The 12,142-nt window shown below is 44.9% G+C and overlaps 1 protein-coding gene and 1 non-coding gene across 6 annotated transcripts in view; both read left to right on the forward strand.

Annotated features, from left to right (window-relative positions):
• Positions 1 to 1,610: 1,610 nt before the first annotated feature.
• Positions 1,611 to 12,142, forward strand: part of DNAJC5 (DnaJ heat shock protein family (Hsp40) member C5) — a 62,640-nt gene continuing 52,108 nt past the window's right edge. For 2 of the 5 annotated variants that reach the window (XM_073308936.1, XM_073308938.1), the window contains exons 1-2: positions 2,195 to 2,455; positions 11,144 to 11,190. The gene's annotated coding sequence lies outside the window, so the exon portion shown is untranslated. Of the gene's footprint in view, positions 1,703 to 2,194; positions 2,456 to 11,143; positions 11,191 to 12,142 lie in introns of those variants that run through there. The other 3 variants (XM_073308937.1, XM_073308939.1, XM_073308940.2) reach the window with 2 other exon arrangements.
• Positions 1,630 to 1,701, forward strand: TRNAE-CUC (transfer RNA glutamic acid (anticodon CUC)). The gene has a single exon. It is a non-coding gene; the product is annotated as a tRNA-Glu (tRNA).

The following is a 12,142-nucleotide window of genomic DNA, read 5'->3' on the forward strand; positions in this document are numbered from 1 at the left end:
GCTCCCATTGGTCGCGATTCCCAGCCAATGGGAGCTGCAGGGGTGGTGCCTGTGGACCAGGAAGGGCCACAGAGCCACCTGGCCGTGCCTCGAAGCTGGAGCGGGGATATGCTTCTGGGAGCTGCCTGTGCTAAGCGCCGCCAGGAGCCTGCACCCCTGAGGCCCCCTCCCGCACCCCAATCCCCTCTCGCCCTCCAAACCCCTCGATCCCAGCCCAGAACTCCCTCTTGTACCCCAAGCCCCTCATCCCCAGAGCCCACACTCCCGCACCCCAACCCGGAGCCCCCTCCCGCACCCTGAACTCATTTTTGGCCCAACCCCAGAGCCCTCAACCCCTCCTGCATCCTTACCCCCAATTTCGTGAGCATTCATGGCTTCCATACCCCAATGTGGCCCTCAGGCCAAAAAGTTTTCCCACCCCTGTCCGAGGCAGAGGGGCCAGGGGTCTCTATGCGCCTACCTGTGCTTGCAGGCCCCACCCCCACAGCAGGGTGAGTGCAGAATGAGGGGGAGGGGATGTGATGCAGGGACAGAAGAGGCTGAAGTGGGGGACATGGGACAAAATGGGGGCAGAGGCTGAAAAAGGACAGGGCAGAATGGGGAACAAGGGAGACAGCCCAAAACTCCTGCTGCCCCATCAATCTCACCCTGGCCTGCCCACGCAGGGTGATGCACCCTGGCTTTACCTCCCAGCAAATCCTACCCTCTTTCTGCCAGGCACTGCCTCCCTTCTGTGCCCGGCTGTCCCAGCACCACAGCTGCTCCTGATTGCAGCTTAGCCCCACTTGCTTCTGGGGAGGCGTCAGAGGAAAGGCTCCTGCCATCCCTCTCACCTTCTGTTTGGCTGGGGATGGTGGCGTTGGTGACTTTTTCATTGCTGAGAAATGTCATGCATGGAATTGCGGAGAAATAGATCAAATGACTACTATCAGTAACATGCTGGGCATTTTTAATATGTAAGTCTGAGGCTGGAGGATCCGACAATAGTTGAAAGAAAGGTGCTGCTCTTTGGAGCACTCAGTGTATCATAATACCTTTCACTTATTTAAAAATACTGCATTGACATATTTCAGAGTAGCAGCCCTGTTAGTCTGTATTCGCAAAAAGAAGAGGAGGACTTGTGGCACCTTAGAGACTAACCAATTTAGTTGAGCATAAGCTTTTGGGAGCGACAGCTCACTTCATCGGATGAATGCATTGGATGAAGTGAGCTGTGCATCCGATGAAGTGACCTGTCGCTCCCGAAAGCTTATGTTCAAATAAATTGGTTAGTCTCTAAGGTGCCACAAGTCCTCCTTTTCTTTTTGCATTGATATAGCAGATTAAATGCAGGCTAGGCATTCACTTTGCTATGTTGTATTGCAGTTAGACCCAGCTATTACAGAGAGGAGGTGGGTGAGGTCATCTCTTTTATTTGCCCAACTTCTGTTGGTGCAAGAGAGAAGCTTTGGGGCTTACACAGAGCCTTTCTTCAGGGCCTGCTCCAAAGCTTGTCTCTCTCACCAACAGACACTGCACCAGTCAAAGATATGACCTCACCCACTTTCTCTCCCATGGCGTATTGACTATGAAAATGAAAGTGAAACACCGATAGGAAGTTAAGGCTGTGTGAAAAACCCTCCCTAACGCTCCCTGGTGGTCTAGTGGTTAGGATTCGGCGCTCTCACCGCCGCGGCCCGGGTTCGATTCCCGGTCAGGGAAGGTGATTTCTTTTTAAGGGTCCCCTCTACGCTTCCCCGTTCAAAAACCCTCATCGGCCGCGCTGATTTGCCTCCTTGCCCCACGCAGCTTTACCCCCGCCCCTAGCTTCCGCGGCAGCGCTTCCCGGGGCGCCTCCGGCCTTCCCTCCCAGCCGGGCGGGACGGGGGCTCGCCGCAGCGATGGGCCGGGCCGGGCCGGGCCAGCGGCGAAACCGGCTCCCCGGTTCCGCAACGCCGCCCGGACGAAGAGCACGGGGAGCAGCCGCCCGCCCCCGCGCTGGTCCCGGTCCCCGGGTGTTTCCCCGCAGGGACACGCCGCCCCTCAGAGCGGAGCCCGCCCCTCGCGCGCGCGCGCGCGCACGGCTCCCCTCCGGCGCGCGCCCCCGCCCCCTGGCGTACCCCCCCCGCCCCTTCCCTGCCCCGCCCCGCTCCGCTGGGATGTGGCGCGCTCGTCTCCGCGGAACTGGGAGGGCGCGCACGCGCGTGTGTGAGCGCGCACGCAGCCTCCCTCTGCCCTGCTCCTCCCCCCTTCGCTCCGCGTCGCCGGGTCCCGCTCGCTTGTGTCGCTTGGCGGCGGCTGGGGCTGCTGAGGAGACGCCGCCGGAGCCCGGGCCGGCCTGTGAGGAGGAGCCGCCGCCCCGCACCTCCCCCCCCCGCAACCATCCGCGGGGGAGTCGAGAGCCGCCCCTCCCCCCGCCCGGCGACACCCCCCTCCCTGGAGCTGCGCACCCGCCGGCCCGCTGCGGAGGGCGCAGGTAAATGAGGGGGGAGCAGGGTCCGTTCGCCCCGCCGGCCCCCCCCCCACCGGTCTGTGGCGCCTCAGAGCCTCGTACGCACCCAGGGCCGGCTGGGCGGCTGGAGGCCAAGATGGAGCTGATGCTGCTGAGGGGGAGGGTCTGACGCTGCAGCACATCGGGGGGCGGGGGGGGGGCGTGAGGAGAGGGGCAGGGGGGCGGGGGGAGAGGGAATGGCGGGGGGGCGTGAGGAGGGGGGGCGTGAGGAGGAGGGGGGCGGGGGGGCGGGGGGAGAGGGAATGGCGGGGGGGGCGTGAGGAGAGGGGCAGGGGGGCGGGGGGAGAGGGAATGGCGGGGGGGGCGTGAGGAGAGGGGCGGGGGGAGAGGGAATGGCGGGGGGGGCGTGAGGAGAGGGGCGGGGGGGCGGGGGGAGAGGGAATGGCGGGGGGGGCGTGAGGAGGGGGGCGGGGGAGAGGGGCAGGGGGGGCGTGAGGAGAGGGGCAGGGGGGGCGTGAGGAGAGGGAATGGCGGGGGGGGCGTGAGGAGAGGGGCAGGGAGGCGGGGGAGAGGGAAGGGTGGGGGGAGAGGGAATGGCGGGGCGGGGGGGATAGAATAGGGGACCTCATCATAAAGCGGAATATCCCTCATCCCACCCCCAGTTGCCACCCCCTTTGCTTTCTGCTGCGTTTTGGATCATGAAACAGAGACTGTTAAACATTAGCTGTCTTTGTACTGGGGGGGGGGGGGATTAGCTGTTGAGGAGCAATATGTGTGTATGGGGGACAAGGGATTATCTCAATTTGTCATAAATGCCACATAGCTATGGAACCTGTTCATAATAAGGTATTAAAAATTATGGACATTGTGTTTTCCCTGGGAACCTCTTGCTGGGGGGGGGGGGCGGGCGGGGGATGAAGAAAGCCCAGCTTCCCCTTCCCTCCTCCCACTCCTGCATACCTGGTACCAGGGGGACTTGCAATGTTTTTGTGTGCTTGTGTCCTCTGTCTTTGGACTTCAAAATGACAAAAAGTCCTCAAAGACTATATAAATAATAACTTTGGATTTAGGGCTTGTGTTAACTGAGACTCCTAATGACAAATGACAGCTCGGGATTTCAGATGTTGTCTCCCCCTATGTTGCTGCTTGGGATTTTTATAATTAGTGGCTGCTCAGAGTATTACACACTTGAGTTTTGTTAAATGATGCGTTTAGAACCAACGGGAAACCTAGTTTTTGAAACAGGAATTTGGAGAGAAGGGAGAACTGATTTATTTTGTGCTGCTTTTTGTGATGCTTTAATGAAGACAATTTGATTCCAATGGTATTCTGTCTGGATGTAACAATGTGGATGGGGTAGTCAGTTTACTAACATACTTCGGTTTTTTGCTTATGCTTTATCTAGATCTTGCAATTGTATGCATAGTAACACAAGGCAATTGGTTTATTACTGGCGTATAATATAGAGATGGAGCCATTTCTCCCTCAGAGAGAAAGGTGAAAGCCATCCATGTGTGATGCTGCTGCTGTGTGACACACAAGGAGATTTTCAGCTTTTGCTTGCATTTGATTCAGTGAAGCATCAGTCTGCAGAGTGTGCAGAAAGTCATTGCTATGGGTTTGTCTGTGTGTATTTAATGCTCTCTCTGAGGTTGTAATCTGTAATAAAATGTGTATGTAAGTGTGAATGACAAATTCAAAAGATCTTCTTGGAGAAATACAAAGATGAGCATGAATTTATAGCATATATCTGTCTCTTCAGTCGATGGTGTTTTATTACGACAGTTTCTTTTGGGAAAAGAAAAAGTGAAATTATAGTATATCTGACATTTATTATAATCTGCTACCATTGAAGCTAAAACTTTTAGGTTGAAGCCAACTTAGTGGTTGGCTTTGGCAACATTTTAGCCATCTCATTGGGTATATTAAGCTATGATAAGCGTGCAAATCTAAAAAGAGCCAAGGGTTTTTTATTTCATGTGAAGTGCACTGAGGCAGGTCAAATGGCTGTCGGATATTGTCAGTTGTGCATAAGAAGCATTTGTTTTAGATTTGTTAAGCAACGGAGAAATTCAGTTAAACTGTAAGAACAAGCTCATGTTTTAATATCGACCATTCAAACTGCCCAGGGTCATTGTGTACATATATTTTGTTGTTAGAAGTGGCCTGGTCTTAGACAGAGTAACTAGTGCTGGGGGATAGATACCAGCGATGCTGATGAGCGGGTTCTGTAAGAATTATAACTGTGCTGCTTTTCTTAATGCAAAGCTGGATTTGGGAAGAAATCATAACTAAGACACAGAAGGTAGAATTAACTTTAAGAAAGCAGTGTAGGGAAACTTGTGCTACCGATGTCCATGGTGTATTTGTTCTGTGGATAAGTCGGTCTTTGGGCTTCAGGATTGTTGATCTAGCTCCTTTTTATGAGCACTAAGTAAATAAATATCCTCCCCTTCCTTGCATATTTCATCTTACTGTTAAAGGTAAGCACAATCTGAGCAAAAGACTGTTTATGGCGGTGGTGGTGAAGAAAATAAAACTACATGTTGTAGATGAGTCACTTTAGTCTGACACCATTTATTTTCTGCTCCATGTTTTTGATACATCATATTGGCAAGTCCTAGGTAATAGTGTCTAAGTACCTTGATGCCCCACACAGGGGTGACCTAAATGCATGGTGTATGTATGCTCTGTAGTTTAATATATGTGTTTTATCAATGTGTGCTTGAAAGAAACAGCAAGAGACAAAACACACTTTACTAGGTCATTAACACATGCCTTGGCTGTGCAGGGGTCAGAAGGCCTTTCAAAAGAATATGACTAATCAGTGCATCTCCTGCAGTCTTTCATAGTTAAAATACCAAGAAACCTATATTTTGATAAGTTAATGCACTTGAGCTACAAAAATAAAGTACAGTAATTGGGGTAATTTCACTGAGTTTGTAAATGAGATGGTGAGGCTGTCATACCAGAGCATTCACTGAGGATTCATCACCCAAAGATGATTAGCAGCCAGGCAGATAGTTGCTCTGGACAACTATAATCAGAGAGAGAATGAAATTACTTATTGAATGGGGCCAAGATTTTATTCCTGTATCTGTATTTAAAGCATTTATAAAGTCATCAGTGGGAGTTATTGAGTGCTTAGTACTTTGGAAAATTAGGGAGGTACCAAAAATATGATTTTGGGGATCCTAGCTTAAGGTTTCTAGTTTTGAAAATCTTGACCTAGTTGAATTATTGCAGTTTAACCTGTTCGGCAGATAGTATTTCTGATAATTGATGCTTGTGCCTTTGATCATCATACTTGCTTTCTTTGTAAACTTCAAATATAGGTAACAAAAATCGTAGCATCATAGAAACGTAGGGCGGGTCATATAATGAGAGGTCATCTAATCCAGACCTGTGCGCTGAGGCAGGACCAAGTAAACCTAGACCATCCCTGACAGTTGTTTGTCCAACCTGTTCTTAAAACCCTCCAGTAACAGGGATTCCACAATCTCCCTTGCAAGTCTATTCCAGTGCATAACTGTCCTTATAGTTAGAAAGTTTTTCCTGATATCTAATTTAAATCTCCCTTGCTGTGGATTAAGCCATTACTTCTTGTCCTGCATTCAGTGCACAAGGAGAACAGTTGATCCCCATTCTCTTTATAATATCCTTTAACATATTTGAAGACTCTAATCAGGTGCCCCCTCTGTCTTCTTTTATCAAGACGGAACCTGCCCAATTTTTTAAAAACTTTCCTCATTGGTCAGGTTTTCTAAACTTTTATCATTTTTATTTCTCTCCTCTGGACTTCCCAGTTTGTCCACATCTTTCCAAAAGTGTGGCATGCACAGTGGGACACAGTACTCCAGCTGAAGCCTCGCCTATGCTAAACAGGGTGGGACAGTTATTTCCTGTGTCTTACGTACCACACCCTGGTTAATACATCCCAGAACGATATTAAACTTTTTTGCAACTGCGTGAACATTGACTCATATAATTTGTGATCCACTATAACCCCCTCATTTTGTTCAGCAGTATTACTGCCTAGACAGTGATTCCCCATTTTGTATTTGTGCATTTGTTTTTTTCCTGTCTGAATGTTGTACTTTGCATGTGTCTTGATTGAATTTCATCTTGTTAATTTTAGACCAATTCCACAATTTGTTGAGGTTGTTTTGAATTCTAATCCTGTCATTCAAAGTGCTTGTGACCCCTCCTAACTTGGTGTCATTTTTCAGATTTTATAAGCATACTCTTCACTCCATCATCCAAGCCATTAATGAAAATATTCAATAGTACTGAACCCCTGCATGATCCCACTAGATACGTCCTTGGTTTGACAGTGAACCATTGATAACTGCTTTTTGAGTATGGTCTTTCAACCAGTTACACACCCACCATATAGTAATTTCATATAGACCACATTTCCGTAGTTTGCTTATGAGAAAGCCATGTGAGACTGTGTCAAAAGCTGTATTAAATAAAAATATATCATGTTTACAGCCCCCCCCCGGAGCAGTAACAGTAACAAAGAAGGATATTAGGTTGGTTTGGCATGATTTGTTCTTGACAAGTCATGCTGGCTATTTCTCAGAACCCTGTTATCCTCTAGGTCAGTGGTGCCCAAACTTCCCTGTCGTAGAATCTGATTCTATGCTTTCTTTCACATATAGTGCCACTCCCCCACCAGCACGACCTGTTCTGTCCTTCCGATATATTCTGTACCCTGGTATTACTGTGTCCCATTGATTATCCTCATGCCACCAAGTTTCTGTGATGCCTATTATATTAATATCCTCATTTAATACAAGGCACTCTGGTTCACCCATCTTATTATTTAGATGTCTAGCACGGATATGTAAGCACTTTAAAAACTTGTCACTTTTTAGCTGTCCGCCATTACATGATGTAATTGAATGGGACTCTTTTTCTTTTGACTGTTTCTCATCAGATCCTACCTGTAATTTATCATCTTCCATCCTCTGTCTCCTCCTTATTAGGATATAGGGAATCTCCATTTATAGATCCTCCCCTAAGGGATGTCCGAACCTCCTCTGCACCTGTTGGCTTTCCTCCAGCCCTTAGTTTAAAAATGACGATGGGTGTTTTCTGAGTTCTGGGCAATTTATTAAATAATTTGTTCGTTTAATTGTGTGCATAATATTTTAAGTTTTATAGTAACGGTTTGTTAAGAACCCAAAGATTAGAATCAATTTTTAAATAATCATAATAAACTAAGGTTTCAGAGTGGTAGCCGTGTTAGTCTGTATCGATAAAAAGAAAAGGAGTACTTGTGGCACCTTAGAGACTAACAAATTTATTAGAGCATAAGCTTTCCTGAGCTATAGCTCACTTCATCGGATGCATACAGTGGAAAATATAGTGGGGAGATTTTATATACACAGAGAACATGAAACAGTGGGTGTTACCTTTCAGACTGTAACAAGAGTGATCAGGAAAGGTGAGCTATTACCAGCAGGAGAGCGGGGGGGAGGGGAACCTTTTTGTAGTGATGATCAAGGTGGGCCATTTCCAGCAGTTGACAAGAACAGTAGGAGGGGAAATAAACAAGGGGAAATAGTTTTACTTTGTGTAATGACCCATTCACTCCCAGTCTCTATTCAAGCCTAAGTTAATTGTATCCAGTTTGCAAATTAATTCCAATTCAGCAGTCTCTCGTTGGAGTCTGGTTTTTAAGTTTTTTTGTTGAAGTATTGCAACTTTTAGGTCTGTAATCAAGTGACCAGAGAGATTGAAGTGTTCTCCAACTGGTTTTTGAATGTTATAATTCTTGACGTCTGATTTGTGTCCATTTATTCTTTTACGTAGAGACTGTCCAGTTTGACCAATGTACATGGCAGAGGGGCATTGCTGGCACATGATGGCATATATCGCATTGGTAGAAAGGTTTTGCTCCTTTCATTTATAATATCCTTAACTAATTTGTGTAGCAATAACAGGTAATTTCAGACTGAAGTTTGATTTTTAAGCAGTGTCCCTTTAAATATTTCTTGCTTTCAACAAAGTTCCAATGTGGCACAGTTGCCGTACTTCAGAGTAGACACTCACAAGGGTGGTGGGAGGGATTCTCCCATCCGTGTAGTTAATCCAGCTCCCCAAGAGGCACTAGGTAGGTCTATGGAAGAATTCTTTTGTTGACCTTGTGCGTCTACATCAGGAGTTCGTTTGTCTTAACTGTGTCGCTCAGGAGTGTGGATTTTTCACACCCCTGAGCGACGTAGCTGGGTCTAATTAATTTTTGAGTGTAGACCTGGCCTTATTGTTCCTATTTTAACAAGAAAGGAACAGATATCTGTAAATTTTGCTTGACTTACTTTTTACCTTGATGATGATGATCTATTGACACCTGTCTGTAACCTGTATTTCAGGTGAGCTCTTGAGATTTAAAAGTCAGTTCCTGAGAGCTAATTGACATTTAAAACTTACATTGGCATAGCTGCCTTTCTCAGGGGCATGAAAAATACACATCTCTGAGAGACATAGCTATTCCAACCTAATCCTCGGTATAGACAGTGCTAGGTGGGTGGAAGAATTCTTCCAGTGACCTAGCTACCACTTTTTTGGGAGATGGATTACCTATAGTAATGGCAGAATCTCTCCCATCACTTTAGTGAGTGTCTGCACTGAAGTGCTACAGTGTTTTAAGTGTAGACCTACCTTGAGTCTGTATGCCTGGGTGGATCTCATGCAAAGACATGTCGTGTGTAATTTCCTCAAATCAGATTAGGAAGGAATTTGTAGGAAAACTAGCTTGTACCCTTCCAGGTTTCTTGGTTTTCTGTTGCCCAAGCCTCACTTTGAGAAGCTAGGTGCCACTCCTTGTATAGGCCCATTATGTCAAATCTCCACTGGATGAGTGAGCTACATAAATAATTTAGTTCTGCTCCTTCTTTTATTCTAAACAAGGTTATTGCATGTTTCAAAAACAACTTTGGTTTCCTTAGTTGCTTCAGAAATACTAAGCTGTACAGATTTATTTTTTTGTGTCTTACCAAAGGACACTGCAAGCACGAATCAGATAAGGATGGAATTGAAAGAAATTCTGCTATCAGAAGTAATCTATTACAAGAAAATACCCAAAAAACAGAATTCTAAATAAATTTTGTATTTGAAATGTGTCAGTAAAAATAAAATGTATGATGAAGTTCATATTATTCTCAAGCTATTTGGTTCTGTTAATGTAATCACTGACAAAAGCACAGTCTGTTTTATTTTTTAAAAGTTACTAGAAGTTCCAGGTAATGTTTAGTATCAGGTTACAAGACCACGTGACTCTGTAGTATCATAGCTTCCATGAGTCACTGGCAGCATGGAGCTTCTGCAGGAAAGCCAAACTTTTCACAGTCCATTGTTCTTATCGATGGGCCCTCCGCCATGTCTGGCTTTTCCATTGTTGTACCTGAAGTGTTAGCAGTGGGTGTCACCTAAAGTAGCATAGTTGAAATACAGATACATAGTGAATATTCCTAACTTCAGATACAGAAATGATACAGGCGTACAAATAGGATAATCGCATTCAGTAAATCATAATCTTTCCAATGATATCTCACATGAGCTGTCTTGCATGAAGTACATCTCAGTTACGTTATATTCTTGTCATAAGCATATTTTCATAAAGAATATGGAATGACACATCACATTTGCAACAAAATATTCCTTTCCTCTCCATTTTTCGTATTGTAACACGAAGCCAAATGCTATTTTCTGTCTTAGGCTTTTTTTTTTTTACTGTTCTTAATTGATATCTTGTAACAATATTTCTCTTGGCTTTGAAATATTAAACATTTGACCCATACTCTATAATATATTTGAGCTTTTGCACAGATTGTTACACTCATCAAAAGATTTTTTGCTTTCAAATCAGTTGATAATGCCATAAGAAGAAACTAAGCTGTAGGTAAAAAGGAAAAGTTGGTGTTCATTTTTGCTTTTTAACCATTGAATCAGCTGTTTGCAGGAAAAAATGCTGACATACAAAAATTGCTAAGGGCAGTAAGTAGAGAGAGGAGTGTATGTAACTATCTAGAAATGTGTCAGGTACAGGAAATTCATACTGCTAGTACTTAATAGCCTCAAGTGCTTCCAGTGAGATGCTTTTATAAATAAAAGTTACAGCTATCATAGCTAAAAGGGACCAGTGTGATCATCTAGTGTCACCCCTTATATACGGCAGGACACTGAACTTTCCCAAAATAATTCTTACGTCTTTTAAAAAAAATCACAGTATTTAAGGTACTATGAAGAGTTAAAGCAAATCTTTATGAGGGTGGTGGGGGGAAGCATGTTAGAGGTTCTTAGTCCTTTTCCTCCTCCATAGTCATGGATTCAGTGTAATTTTGCTTGGTTCTCAGTTCTGATAGAAACATGGGAGAAGTGCTGTCAGCAGACAAAGTGAACATGTAAGATCTTCCTCAAATATTGTATTGGAGAGTGGCAGTCTACTTCCTATGGGGGAAGGCATGTGATGATCAAGAGATCTGAGGGGAAAACAAAAATAGCTAAATGTTCACGTGTCTATGAAAGCCTGCAAGGAGCTCTTGTAGTCAATGTAAAATCACCATCCACATTGCCTTCCGGTATCCTAGCCCTTTGTAAACTGTAAGAAAATGTCCCATCCCTAATTACTAACAAACTAGATTTCTCATTTCACTTCCTTATACCTGACCTACTATGCTTTATTCCTTCTGTCTTATCCCATAGAACTCCTGATTTCCATTCTCTTGTTGGGAAGAGTTCCTGTTATACTTGTAAGTACCATTTTGCTACAACACTTAGTTCATGATTTTAACTTGCAAACTCTGAGTAGGCAAGTGGATTTTTGTCAGCCATTGCTTGAAGAATAATATGTTTACAATTGTACAACACATAAAGTGTAGTTGCATTAAGGGATTCTGGGAACAGTATAAACTGTGAGCAAAGTTAACTTGTTTTGTTCCTGTCACCATATCTCTGAGAGAATTGTAACATTAATTTGTGTACATTTGAAATGATAAAAATCCAACTTCTCTCCTTCCCTTAATCTCTTGCTGTCATCTCATGTGCACCTCCCCACCCTAGCCTCCTGTGTCCTTTCTTATTTTAAACCACGTTCCTTTCCTTACGTTCTGTTCTTGGCACCCTTTACTGTAGTACCTTAGCTGTCCCCCTTGAGTGTTTTTTTTTAAACAAATCCTGCAAAAGAGATTTCACTCTTCCTTCCTTGCTGTCATGTGGCAGGGTTTGTTAAAAATAAATAAATAAAATGTCAGGGTGTGTAAAGATACTATTGGAAGAGGAGTAGTGGGGGAAAGTGGGTTGTGAATTGTATTTTTCCCTCAATATGTTTGATCTATATCATTTTCCCTCCTTCCCTAGTTTGACCGTTTGAATTCAATAATACTTCTGTGGCACCTTTCAGTTGGGGATCGCAAAACATTGTATAAACAATAAATTGACGGGGATTCTCTGGAGGTATTACTCTTCTTAGGGGGATTAGCAGTAGGTTAATATATAGGGGTGATGCTTGTATTCTGTGGAGAGCAGTATGGCATGAGGAATAATAGGATGCTTTTTATGTTCTAGTGTTGGTCAACACCAAAAAAGTAGATCCAAAATTTTGCTCTCACTCAAACTAGTCTCAGACCAGTCATCATTTTGGCAGCGTGATCTCTCTTATTTTCTTTAGGGAAATAAAAGTTTACATTTAATAACTTGATACCT

This window comes from Lepidochelys kempii, chromosome 13, assembly GCF_965140285.1.
Source record: "Lepidochelys kempii isolate rLepKem1 chromosome 13, rLepKem1.hap1, whole genome shotgun sequence".
NCBI lineage: Eukaryota > Metazoa > Chordata > Testudines > Cheloniidae > Lepidochelys > Lepidochelys kempii.